The 13825-nt window shown below is 32.7% G+C and overlaps 1 protein-coding gene across 1 annotated transcript in view; it reads right to left on the bottom strand.

The window, feature by feature from the left end:
- Positions 1 to 12870, bottom strand: part of LOC120152629 (PRA1 family protein B4-like) — a 30747-nt gene extending 17877 nt beyond the window's left edge. Inside the window, exons 1-2 of the mRNA XM_039164817.1 lie at positions 12861 to 12870; positions 11682 to 11690 (exon numbers count right to left, since the gene is read on the bottom strand). The gene's annotated coding sequence lies outside the window, so the exon portion shown is untranslated. The remainder of the gene's footprint in view (positions 1 to 11681; positions 11691 to 12860) is intronic.
- Between the last annotated feature and the right edge of the window lie 955 nt (positions 12871 to 13825).

The raw sequence follows: 13825 nt of genomic DNA on the forward strand, positions 1-13825 counted from the left end.
ATTCCTTTTTCATGTGTGGCTAGAGCATCTTGAATATCATCATCTTCATCACCATTGCTCCCACACACCTACAAGAGACATTTAGTAGATTTTGGTATCCAAATTGCTTGGATCCTTGAACATTAGTTTTAATGCCTCTTGTTCCTTTTGGAACCCATACTAATTTCATTTTTTTAAAGGACAAGTATGTTCTTATGACCATGATAATGACAATGTGAACATATTGTCATTATTGAACTAGATGAATTATTTAAAATGATATCTTTTTCTTTTGTTAACTTCAAGCTTAACTTTCAAATCAAAATTTTCTTTTTCAATCTTTCAAATTTCATTTTTGAAAGCTCTAAATCCTTCTTCAAGATTTCATTTTGATTTTCAAAATCCATTTTCATTTCTAGAAGAAGTTGTTTAATTTGAAAATTTCTTTTTCAAGTTTTCAGATTTTATTTTGAAATCTCTAACTCCTTTCTCTACATTTCATTTTGATTTTCCAAGTCTGTTTTAGCTTTCAAAAGAAGATCATGTTTAGCAATAAATTTAGAAATCAATTTATTGTATTTGGAGTTCATGGTCTCAAACTCCGAAAATAATTCATCATAAGCATATTGTAACTCATTAAAGATTTTGAGTTTAACTATTTTAGTTAGAAGATACCTTTGGCTCTGTGAGCTAATAGACATCACCTTTTGGTTCTTCTTCTTCATTGTCTCCATAGATCTCCTCAAGCTTATCCCACATCTCCTTGGCATTGAACAAGAAGAAACTCCTTTATATACATTAGGATCAATTGCACAACACAACATGTGCATAGCTTTTGTATTTTGTTGAGCTTTTTCCGTTCTTGATCACTCCTTCTTTGCCTTCTTTGTAGGAGAAGAATATCCTTTCTCGATCATCATCCAAGATTCCATATCAAATTCTTGGATAAATATCTTCATAAGCTTCTTCCAACGATGACAATTTGTTCCATTAAAGTGTGGAGGCACGTCAATTGGTCTGGATTCTTCCATGGAGAATGAACCGGAAGTGGGCGACCTCTTTATCGATTTAACTCTTCCCGGATCAACTCAAGAGGTGGTTAAACCTTCAAATGAGTCAAGCTCTGATGCCAATTGTTGAGTTAATCGATCGATGGAATTGGCCAAGAGGGGGTGAATTGGCAATAAAAATTTTGGTGGAAGCTTTTGCAGAAAATTAAAAATATTTGCACAACGATTTAGAGTGGTTCGACTTTCTCAACCAAAGTCTACGTCCACTACCTTAGCTATCCACACTAAGGATTTTCCAACAAATTCACTAAATTGTTCTTTCTTTTGAGGTCAAAGAGTAACCTTACAACTCCCTCAAGAATTATACCCCAAATTCTTGAGCACACTATTTTTCAAAGAGAAATACATAAATTTGCAAACTCACAAGGTAAATTGTTTGCACAATTCTATAACAAAGAAAGAACACTCAATGATAAATACAATAGAGCACAAATGGTGTTCTTGAAAGCACAATGAATATTGAATGAAAAATAGGCTTGAAGTGCTCAAACAATGAGTTTGATGCTTTCTCTTTGATTCTCTCTCAATTCTTGATAATTGTTGTTTCTTGTTATTGATCAATGGCTTCTAAGCTTGTTTAAATACTCGTTCAATTGATTCTGAACATTGGGGATGATTTTTGGAGTCAATGGAGCCGTTTTAGTGTGAAATCAATTAATAAAACAACTTGGAGCGTGGGGGGAATCGATACCCCCTCATAGGGAATCGATTCCCTAAGTGTAAAATTCAAATATTTCGACCGTTGAACAGGGGGAATCGATACCCCTTAGGGTAATCGGTTCCCTCCGAGCATTCTATTTTTCTCAGAGCCAAACCATTCAGGGGGAATCGGTACCCCTTGGTGGGAATCGATTCCCTCTGGACAATCCGAAATTTTTGGCTTTGAAATGGTTCGAAATATTTTGTAAAATTGTTTTGAAATTATTTTAAGTTTAAAACTTAATTTTACACTTGAGTAAGGATTAAAAATGACATTTGAAAGATTTGGAGTAATATTTTGATATTCGAATAATTATATTTGATATTCGAATAATTATATCGAATATACTTAGAAAATGTTTTTGGAAAATATTAAAATTCATTTATCTTAATTTGTTATATCAAAATATCAAAATGTTTTCAACATATTGTAATTTAATTTTGAAAGTTATTGGAAAGAGGCAGAGGAGAAAAATGAGGAAGAAGAAGAGAATGAAGAAATATGGTAGTAGGGGGATGACGATGAGGGAAAATAGAGTAAATTTGATGTTTTGATGTCTGAATTGGCGGAGGTAAAAAAAGTCGTTTATGATTTTTTGCAAAGACAATCAAGAGTCGAAAAGTCAATTAAGAGGCTTAAGGGGGAAGTGGGTGGAAAAATAGATGGAGTGGTGAAAGACGTTGTGGAATTGAGGGGTGAACTTAAGATGGTGATGGTGGAAAATTTGATGGAGTGGTAAAAGAAGTTGTGGAATTGAGGGGTGAACTTAAAGGGGTGATGGAAGTGAATGAGAAAAATTTGGATAAAGGGCGAAATAAAAGAGATGAAGAGTTATGTGGAGGAAAAATACGATGAATTGAAAAAATATGAAGAAGAGAAGATGGATGAAGTGAGGAGAAAGAATGTGGATGTTATGCGGACACCGGAGAGTTTAGTAGATGATGATTTGAATTCAGAATGTCCTGCACCCAAGAAGAAGCAAAAGGTAAGCTGAATAAAAGAAAAATTAATTTCATTTTTATTATTGTGTTGTGACATAATTTTGTAAGCAAAATTATAGGTTGAAAAGAGAAAATACCAAGCGGAATTGGGGAATATGAAGCTGCAATGTGTGATTATATATGGAATAGTGGATTACAATCGACGAAAGTGAAATATACTGCTTTGTGAGTGATATTTAAATATTTCATGACAAAATATTAATCCTAATGCTTCATACTGATATATTGTAATCGAAATGGGAAATCAATTCGCTTTATATAGATATATTAAAACATTGAAGCATATGGAATGGATTGGCGGTGTGGTAAATATAAAGTAAAAAATGTTAAAACCTAGTGAATATGTTCTGATTGTTGAATTAATTTTGTTAGGTTATTGGTTTGGAAACGTGAATGGATATCATTACAACTATCCTTATATACAATGAAGAACAATTCTTCAAGAACTGAATACAACTATTATATGTAATGTTCAATCATGCACTCTTTACGTGGGAGGGGTTCAGTCCCTAAACCTAAACCCTCAAAGTAAGTTTATCTTACCAATTCCTTTCTTACCATTTGGACCCTGTAATGGGGTTTTATTGGCTATGCAGTCAACATGATTAACCTTGATAATCCTAACTACAGAACTGATTCTGACCACGATTTACGGGAGACTCTATTCTATATAATGTTTGGCAAGGTTCAAGTACACGATACAAGGGAACATATGGAAAGGTCCATGTATCGATACTCCAAGTACCGGTTAAAAGTAAGCAATTAGTGCATTAACACCCCATTGACGATTTCCTTTGCTTTACATATTTCAAGTGCATTGTAGATGTCTTTATGTGTAAATCCAACATTTTGATAACCCATACTTTGTATAAGTAATAGTTAAATTTAAAAGGTACATGGTCAAATTATACCGGTATAATAATAATATCGTAAACTTTTATATATGTATAAATACTTTGTTTTATCAATGTCGATACTTTAATTCCACATCAAGGCTCAAACAATCTGCAAGAAAAATGTATCGCTATATATATATATATATATATATATTCCATAGTTATAATTCCGAAACCTATTATGTTTAAGTAATAGGTTAATTGACAATGAAAATGATTAAAGTTAATCGGTATCATGAAAATATAAGTAAACAATGTACAAGGTAATATGTTGATAAAGCTTGATAACAAATCAAGTAATTAACTGGTTATGTTATCGTCAGATTCCTAAGGTTCATTCCACTTAAAGGCTCAAACAATTTGCACGAAAAATGTATCGACACACACCACACACACACACACACATACACACACACACACACATACACACACACACACACACACACACACACACACACACACACACACACACACACACACACACACACACACACACACACACATATATATATATATATATTCCATACTTATAATTTTGAAACCTATTACTTTAAAGTAATAGATTAATTTCTAATAAAAACGGTTAAAGTCAATCAGTATCATTATAATATGCGTAAACAATTACCATGTTGATAAAGCTTGATAACAAATCAAGTGATTAACCGATTATGTTATCGTCGGATTCCTAAGGCTCCATCAGCTTAAATTTTGTTAACATTTAGTTGATAATACTAATAACATAACCTATTTTGTTATCATCGGATTTCTAAGGCCCCATTAGCTTTAATAATGCGCAACCTATTACGTTACATAAGCGCTACCTAATATGTTATTATGCTTGATAATGTTTCCAGTAATTAACTGGTTATGTTATCTTTGGATTTCTAAGCCTCAACAGCTTAAACTGTGGTAACATTTTAGGTGTTACCTAATATGTTGATAGTACAAATAACAAATTAAGTAATTAACCTATTTTGTTATCGTTGGATTTTTAAAACCCCAAACGCTTTAAAAAGGTGCAACTTATTACGTTACATAAGCGCTACCTAATATGTTATTATGATTGATAATTTTCTAGTAATTAACTGATTATGTTATCGTCATATTTCTAAGGCTCTATCAGCTTAAACTTTGGTAACATTTTAGGCGTTACCTAATATGTTGATAATATTAATAACAATATAAGTAATTAACCGATTATGTTATCGTCGGATTTCCAAAGCCCCATCAGCTTAAAAAAACGCTACCTATTACGTTAAATAAGCGCTACCTAATATGTTATTATGCTTGATAATGTTTCCAGTAATTAACTGATTATGTTATAATTGGATTTCCAAAGCCCCATCAGCTTTAAAAAGGTGCTACCTATTACGTTATATAAGCGCTACATAATATGTTATTGTGCTTGATAATGTTTCTAGTAATTAACCGGTTATGCTATCGTCTATATTTTTTGGCGCATTTTACATAGGACGATAATATAACTGGTTATTACCGTTTTTATTACCAACTCAAATGATATTTCCGATTAAATCATATAACATTTCGATATCGATTTTAATCGATCACTTGTTTAACCAGTTAAATCGTTTTTTAATCGCCTTACAGCATAACGTCCCTGCATAAATTCATGGCATATTTTGTATTGTATGTTTAGATTCCATTATTAAGATGAAATTGCATCATGTAAATGTAAAGATATGTGATACACTACCCATGAACAAAAATATATATGTAATGTAATATTAGGGTTGATATGAATTCTGTGGGATATCCAAAAATAATTTTAAGGATATATATATATATATATATATATATATATATATATATATATATATATATATATATATATATATATATTAAAAACCAATCTTTTATATGGAATCAACATAAATAAAATATTAGGATGAACACCATCGATGAAATAAATAATTAGGGGAGTTTAAACGATTAATTTGGCTATCGATTGAATCGAACTTCTATTGAATTAATCTATTTTTTCTTTATCTATTAACCGAACCGATTTTTTTGAAAATATTAACCGAACCGAATAAAGTTCATTTATTTCGATTAGTTAATTGAATTAAGCGGATTTTTTTATAATTTTTAAATTAATTAATTTGAATATAATATAAGTATTTTTTTATTTAGGTTGAAATTTAATAATGTCTTAATAATTTAATGAGCTTAGTATGGTTAAAAATAATTGAGTTTTAATTCTGAACATGTTTGAACTTAAAATATGTATTTAACAATATAATATATTTAATATTTAATAAATTCAGTTAATTCAATTAATTTAGTTAATTAATCGATTTCGAATAGATTTAATCGTTAATTGAATATTAAAAAACATTAATAGTTCCCGACCGAACTAATTCAGTGACCGACCAAATTAATCGAACTAATTTGGTTCGATCGATTAATTCAGATAAAATGAAAAAAAGAACACACCTATAAATAATTAATCACACAGATCCACCACTGGTCAAATTGGATTGGCTTTTGATCGACCTAAACTTTTTATCTCTCTATTCGTCACTTTACCCGATCTAAACTTTAAGAGGTTTTATCTAATTCAAAATTTGATTCGATTTTGAGATAAAATTCTCATATGATCCAACACAAATATATATTTTAAGTGAAATAGTGGCCTAATTAAAAAATAAAAAAGGAATATTATTAAAATCATATCTAGATATATAATAAGTAATTATACTATTTTCCTAGGACAAATCGGGTTGGGTATTAGATTTTTACCCTAAACTCAATTCGATCCTATTCTCAAAAGAACTCAACTCGAGCCCATTTTTTTAAAAAAGATTAACTCTATAAAATCATATCGATTGAACCCAATTAAATTTGAATCACATGTATATCCCTATGTTGTAACATCCTAAATCAGTACGACACACAGTCGACCGATTAGAATGTCACACGAACCACCAGAGTGGCTAACCCAATTTTTCCTTAATTTATTAATTAAAAACAAACATTTTAAAATAAGAAGTTCATCCATTACATCGGGGTACTTCCAAAATAAAAATATCAAAATATATAAACCAAATTTTCAAATAAGTTGCGACTCGAATAAACAAATAGGGTCTATAAATATGCATTCCCTCTAAAGAAATACTTGAGACGTACTATGCTATGAACTCGATCTGGATCTCAGATGCTCAAAAGGATTATCGAATGCTCCACCTACTAACCTGCATAAGGAAACAAATTCCAAACGTTAAGCTTACTAGCCTAATGCCAGACTAACAACTAAATCATAATAAAAGTGTTCAAAAAATGCTAAGTTATTAAGTCTAATGCATCAGTGAGTATACTCATATACACACTCTTTACTCTATGGTAGATATCATGGTCTGGCTGAGGGTTTTACATCTCGAAGCTCACTCACCCCTTTAGTCTACCGAGGATGAGGCCCAGAACTCTACATTGGACACAACACCCTCGACTAACCTACCCCTCATGAGTGTCGGGCCTTAGCCCTAGTTAGTTAGTTTAAAGTGTCTCACACACTACCTAAGTATATTTGGATTGATTATGTTTATCGATAGTAGTATCACTTACAAAAGTAAACTGGGTGTCTGATGAGTGCTTGTCATTGACACTTTTTGCTTGCTAATTCTCTTACTTTATGAAATTTTCACTAATGATTTGGATGCATTTCATTTACTTTCTGTGCAGTGACTTGTTTACTGGAATTGGCAGTAAAAGGGCGTATTCTGTAATTTTTTCTGGTCACGACTGGAGACATAGGCACGACGCGAGTCTGATGTGGTAGTTTCTAGAAGGTCAAAGTCAACGAGGAATGTTCTAGAGACAGCTCAGTCAGCACGATCTGTGGAGACTTTTTAGGAAATTTGGATTTTAATTTTCAAACTTAAGTAATTATCTTTTAATTTGTTTTAATTTCCATGTACCTTAGGGATTTAGAAGCCTATAAATACATTCTCTTGGGTGAGGCTTAGACATCTTAGTTTTTCATCTTTTTTTTTTTGCTTTGTTACTTTGTTTTAATAAAAGTTTTCTCTTTATTTCATTTTTTGTTTTTTTACTTTACGCTTTTCAATTGTTTTCATCAAAATATGCTAAGTATGATCAATCATATCATTCTTAGCTAATTTTCTTTAAGCCGAGAGATAGTAATGAATCAATTCTATGCGTGAGAATTGAACATTACTTAATTCCCTTCGGGATACATTCTCATTTTTCTGGTTTATTAATTTGGCAATTGGCCCTACTTATAAATTTTAAACACTTTGAAATAAAAAAGAGCTCATTGGTCTGGACGTTGTTTAAATATATAGTTAGGCGGAAGGATCAGCCTGTGGCAATTCGACTTCCTGTGAGCACACTTAACGATGGTCCGCTAAGGGTAAATAATATCATATTCGATTCTCGATGAGACAACGTAATCCGAGTTGAGCCTTTCAAGTTTTTAATCTGATTATTTTAACGACAATAATTGTAGTTAATCCACTCAAGAATCATCTTTCGATGATAGGCTTGGGAAGATTGGTTACATGAGAGAAGGCCAAGTTACAATGGCTTGGGCCTTGTAGACTGTAACCGACATGAATCCTGGAGCAAAAATCCATTTTAATGATCGACAAAATTGAAACAAAGCTAGTTCGAGGTGATTTTTCTCATTGCCATTTCTCAACTTATTTTTTTATTTTTCTCCTAATTTACCGCTTCTTCTCAATTTTATTTAATTTACCTTGTTTTCTTTTTATTTCATTTCATCTCAATCATGTCTACCCCATTTTTATTTTTATTACAGTTTATTGGTCTAAAATTGACATAAATTTGCATCAGAAATTCCAATTTCCCTGTGGATCGACCCTCTTTACTATAATACTTATTTTATTTTATTTGAAGAGGATTATTTTATTTTTGACGAGTAAAACGATTATTCTCAAAATTGGCGCTGTTGCCAGGGAATTTTCACAAATTACTGATTAATTTTTTGTTTTGATTTTATGACTAGGGGTAATCTTGATCTAGTTGAACTTGACCCAGAGATCGAAGCAAGAGCTCGTAAACTCAAGGCCAAACTCTTCAACGAAAGAAACAACAATGAGAACAAAGCAAGAAATAATTAGATCTGGAACTCATTTCTGAAATGACATCTCATACTCATCCCTACAAAGAATCGGTGCCTGACACCACTCAAATTACACCAATCATAAATCCCAGGCCAGAAGCAGAACCAATGGCGAATCAAATAATCAGATAGTTAGTTGCAGCTCCTGTCGTTCAATAACCGCTCTATATCACCTTTCCTAATGGCGAAACCCCTTTTCAACAAGGTAAGATTAATCCATCTCCTCTCTACCTATAATGGTTATCCTAGTGAGAGTCCACATAAACACCTTATCGAGAATTTCATATGGTATGTAGTAGTATGAAGCCTCAGGGAGTTTTCAAGGATCAAATCAAACTAAGGGCATTTTTTCCATAGCTGAAACGGCTAGGGAGTGATTAGTTTTGTTAGAGTATGCCCAAAGACCAATCATATGATGATTGTAATAATACTTTTATTTACCGATTTTATTGAATAAAGGAATTGTCTCTATTATTTTCAGTTATATATATATGTTTAACATAAACTGGAAGATAATAAAGTCCATATAATGACATAATTGTTATTATTAAAAGATCCCTAGTCAAGTATTATTATGGGCATGGACAATAATAATACGCTTAAGACTAACATGTTATTGATTGATGACAACGAGTTGTCATTGACATAGAGATGTCAGAATTGATACATGATTATATTGTTAGAGAACAATGTATTGGATTGACCCACCATGAGCATATATGTCTTGGATTATTATGTGACAGTCATAACATTGCTCATGGTGATGACTATATGTATGATCCTCAGACTTGAATCATACTATCCCAACATATATTGTTGTATATTTTGATGCAACTAACAAGCTCCGTACTGGTTGCTCTATAAAGACTGTTATTGAATATATCTCAATATATGTAGTGGGTGTGCATGATTAAGATAGATATGTCCTTCCTACATAATAGGAAATATATCACAGCCACTTGATGAGTAAGACTAGAAACGCATGGCCATGCTCGAATAAGTTGATATGAGATATTATAAACTATTCGTTAATTATGTATACTCTAGAAATCAAGAAACAATAGATGGGCTATACAAGTGTGACTATTCCAAGACTTGTGCCTATTCTAGATATAAAGGACATAAGGATATAATACATAAAAGAGTTAATCACCAAGATGATATGTCGAATCATATTTTCTTGTAACTTAGGTGACAATGATATATTGCTAGATGTCACTCATTGTATGTAATATTAGAATTATTCTAATTACTTCTAATGTTACAAGAACCTACAGGGTCACCCTAAGATTGAAACGAGAAAGATGTACAATTTGTTGTACGTTACTAAAATATATCTAGAGTTAATTAATATATTTTAATAATCCCGGATATTTAATTTCAATTAATTAAATATAGATTTAATTAATTTGAAATAATAAAATCCCTGATATGATTAGGGTAACTTTAATATAAAAGGATTATTAAATTCTAATTAATTAAATATAGATTTAATTAATTTGAAATAATAAAACCCTAATATGACTAGGGTAACTTGGCTATAAAAGGGTGTGTTAGGTCTAGCAGTCGTTTTGGGAAAGAACACACAAAAACTTTCAGCCACTTTCTCTCAAATTGTTTTGGGGGAAAACAAAATTGCTCTCAATCGGTGAACTGAGTAGAGGCCGAGACGTGATTTCGTGGAGGCTTATGATTCGAACCGATCTACACCACCAGAATTCACTGCTTTCCTTGCTGTTTTTCAAGAAACCCGTTGTAAGTATTTGCATCTTTTCTTCCCGATTTCAGGTTTTCGTACTTGGATCGCTGGTGAGACCTTCGAGTTTTGTTTCCGCTGCGCCATGGGGTGCGCCGACGGTCCCAACAATTTTATCTTCCACCTAATTCAATTATCACCTGGTCTGAACTATCTCGTGTTTTTCTTGACATGTTTTTCCTAGCGGCAAAAGCGATTGAACTTAGGCGAATCATTTTGGGAATCCAACAAAGAGATGTCAAAACTCTATATGAATAATGGGAGAGGTTTAAGAAACTATGTACCAGTTGTCCGCAACATGGCTTATCCGAGAAAACCCTCATTCATTATCTTTATTAAGGAATGCTCCTGATTGATAGAAAAATGATAGACGTTGCTAGTGGTGGCGCTCTCATCAACATCACACCAGAAGCCGCTAGAAATTTAATTTATATTATGGCTGTAAACTCACAATAATTTGGATCCTAGTGTAAACCCAGCAGATGGGTTCACGAAGTGAGTATAGTTTCAATTGAGAATAAATTACACAAATTGACTGACATCATCAATTCTCTTGTTACAAGTAAAATTTGGAGCCGCGAAGGTCTGTGGAGTTTGCACTACGTCGGATCATCTGAATGATTCATGCACATTATTACAAGATGAATCAGATGCACAACTCAATGCCGTAAGTAACTTTCTGGGACCTCCTCAAACGCCTTATAACCAATACATCAATACCTTCAATCCGGGTTGGAGAGACCATCTGAATTCGAGTTACGGAAATAATCAAAATATCAACTTGATTTATCAACCGAGACCTCCTCCATTTCCTACTCAACCATTGCAAAAATCTTCCTTTGAACAATTGTTGAAAAATCGGCTTTATCCCAAGAAAATTCCAAACTCAAACACAAACCCATCTTTAAGAGATCGACAAACAAATAAGCCAATTAACTCAAACCGTTGGGTGCCTAAAATCTCAAGTGTGACTACTTTCACAAACCAAAATAAATCCAAATAAATATGTGAAAGAAGAAGGTGCATCGTCAAAGAAACAAGAAGAAAAATCTTCACTTCCACTTGTTTCAGGTAAATATGTTCCCTCTTCTTCTTTTTCTTCTATTTAAAAAACTCTGCCACCCTTTCCTAGTTGACTTGTCCAACGTGACAAGAAGGAGAAGAGAGAAATTCTTGACGCTTTTAGGAAGGGGAAAATAAACATCCCCTTTTTGATGCGATTCAAAAGATCCCAAAGTATGCAAGATTTCTTAAAGATCTCTGCACAAACCGAAGATGATTAACTGAGAATGAAAAGGTAAATCTTAGCGAAAATGTCTCGGTAATTTTTCAAAGAAGGCTTCCGCCGAAATATAAAGATCAAGGCATGTTTTCCATACAATGGAAGATCGATAACGTTGGGAATCAAGAGAGCGAAGTGTGAATTAGTCACATCCATCAACGTGATGCCACTCTCCATCTACGACAAGATTTCAAGTGAACCTTTAAAGGAAACGAGGGTCACAGTACAACTCAACGATTGATCGATCATTTACCCCGAGAGAGTATTAGAAAATGTTTTGATAAAGGTAAATTATTTGATATTCCCTGCTAATTTTTATATAATTGACATGGAAAATGATTGCAGCAGAACTAGATATGAAATTCTCCTCGGACGACCCTTCTTGAGCAAAGCGAACACGAAAATTGAAATACGAAGTGGTATTTTAATAATAATTTGACTGTGAAGTCATCAAATTCGACATATATAAAGCCATGAAATACTCGAACAAAGTGACGAGTGTTAATTTCATTGATATTTTTTATCCTTTGGCTAATGAATTCTTGGAAACTAATTTGTCTAATGGTTTTTGCAGGAAGTGGAGGACCACGACAAAGAAATCAGGATTTTGATAAAAAAAAATCTACCAATTCTAATTTTTGTTTAATATCTTATGAATCTAAAATTATTCCTTACATTTTGAAGGTACAGAAAAATGAGTCGAAACAATTGCCGAAACATTTGAAGAACTCATTTTTTGACGAAAATGATGTATTGTCGATTACTATTTCGGACAAGCCTCTAAATATGAAAAAGAATCAAAGAAATACATGTGAGAATGTTCGAAGCTACAAGGATAAATTAAAGGAGCCTATTGATCGTAAAAGTTCTCGGATGAAAATTTTTAGTTGGATAAAGCGCATGAAATGGAGAAATGTCTCGAAGAAATCATGTAGACTGGATCAGGTCGTCGAGCCAATAACATAAACAAACGCACTTAATGGAAGACAACCCATATTTGGTTTTGTTTATTTTCTTTATTTTGATTTTAATTTTAATTTATTTATTTTTATTGAGTGTTTTTTTTCTTAAATTTTCAGGTGCCCTATATTTTTTATCGAACTTAAATGGAGTCGATTCTGGTATCTTTGATTAAACATAGTGAAATTTTCAGTACATGGAACAGCAAAATCATGCGAAGCTGCCTTGAAATGTGAGTTCAAACATTTCGGTGCATTTTAGGGAAACCCCAAACCATCACCATTTGCGCACTTTAGCAAAACCAAAAAACATCATTGCCACCCATTTGTTTTGTCAAACCCATTTCAGATTCTAAAAAGCAAAACACCCATTCTTTTATAACATGCCCCACCTTTAATTATTTACAACCTTTTCAATTTAATTCATTTCCAATTCTAAAATCCCTTCCCCACGTGCCTTGATTATGAAAAAAAAACACAAAACCCTTTCTTTTCTTTTCTTTTTTACATCCTTCAGCTGCTTGATACACTCCTTTTTATTTTATAAGACCCAACTACACCCTTGAACTAACGCTGCCGCGCAACCACGCCAGTTAACCTCTCGCCTTACACGTCATCTCTGTTGCACTAGTTTACACTCTGTCTTTTAAACTTGCACAACAATCATGGTTCGAACAAGAATTCAAGATCTGATCTGCTCCGTCATAACCATCACGCACTACCGAAACATGAATTTGAGGTAAATAAACGAGCTTATTTTTATTATCCATTAATGATGGTTTTCCCTTTGGCATTGCAGGAAACATTGGCGTTGATGTGCACTCCGACGGTTTCTCTTTCAGCAGTCGAACCTAATCGATCAATCCCTTTCGCCAACATTGATAATGATCATGGGGAATATTCTTTACCCTTCTCTCTTGCGCTTAAATTTTTGTTTCCGTATTGGGGCAATACGATTAAGTGTGGGGGTAAAGATTGAATTGAATTCCATATTTCTTGGCTTATTATTTGTTTGATGGCATGCTTGATTGAATTGGTTGAATTTTTCCTTTCCGCCGAT

Source organism: Hibiscus syriacus, unplaced genomic scaffold (assembly GCF_006381635.1).
Source record: "Hibiscus syriacus cultivar Baekdansim isolate YM2019G1 unplaced genomic scaffold, ASM638163v2 tig00111095_pilon, whole genome shotgun sequence".
NCBI classification, from domain to species: Eukaryota; Viridiplantae; Streptophyta; class Magnoliopsida; order Malvales; family Malvaceae; genus Hibiscus; species Hibiscus syriacus.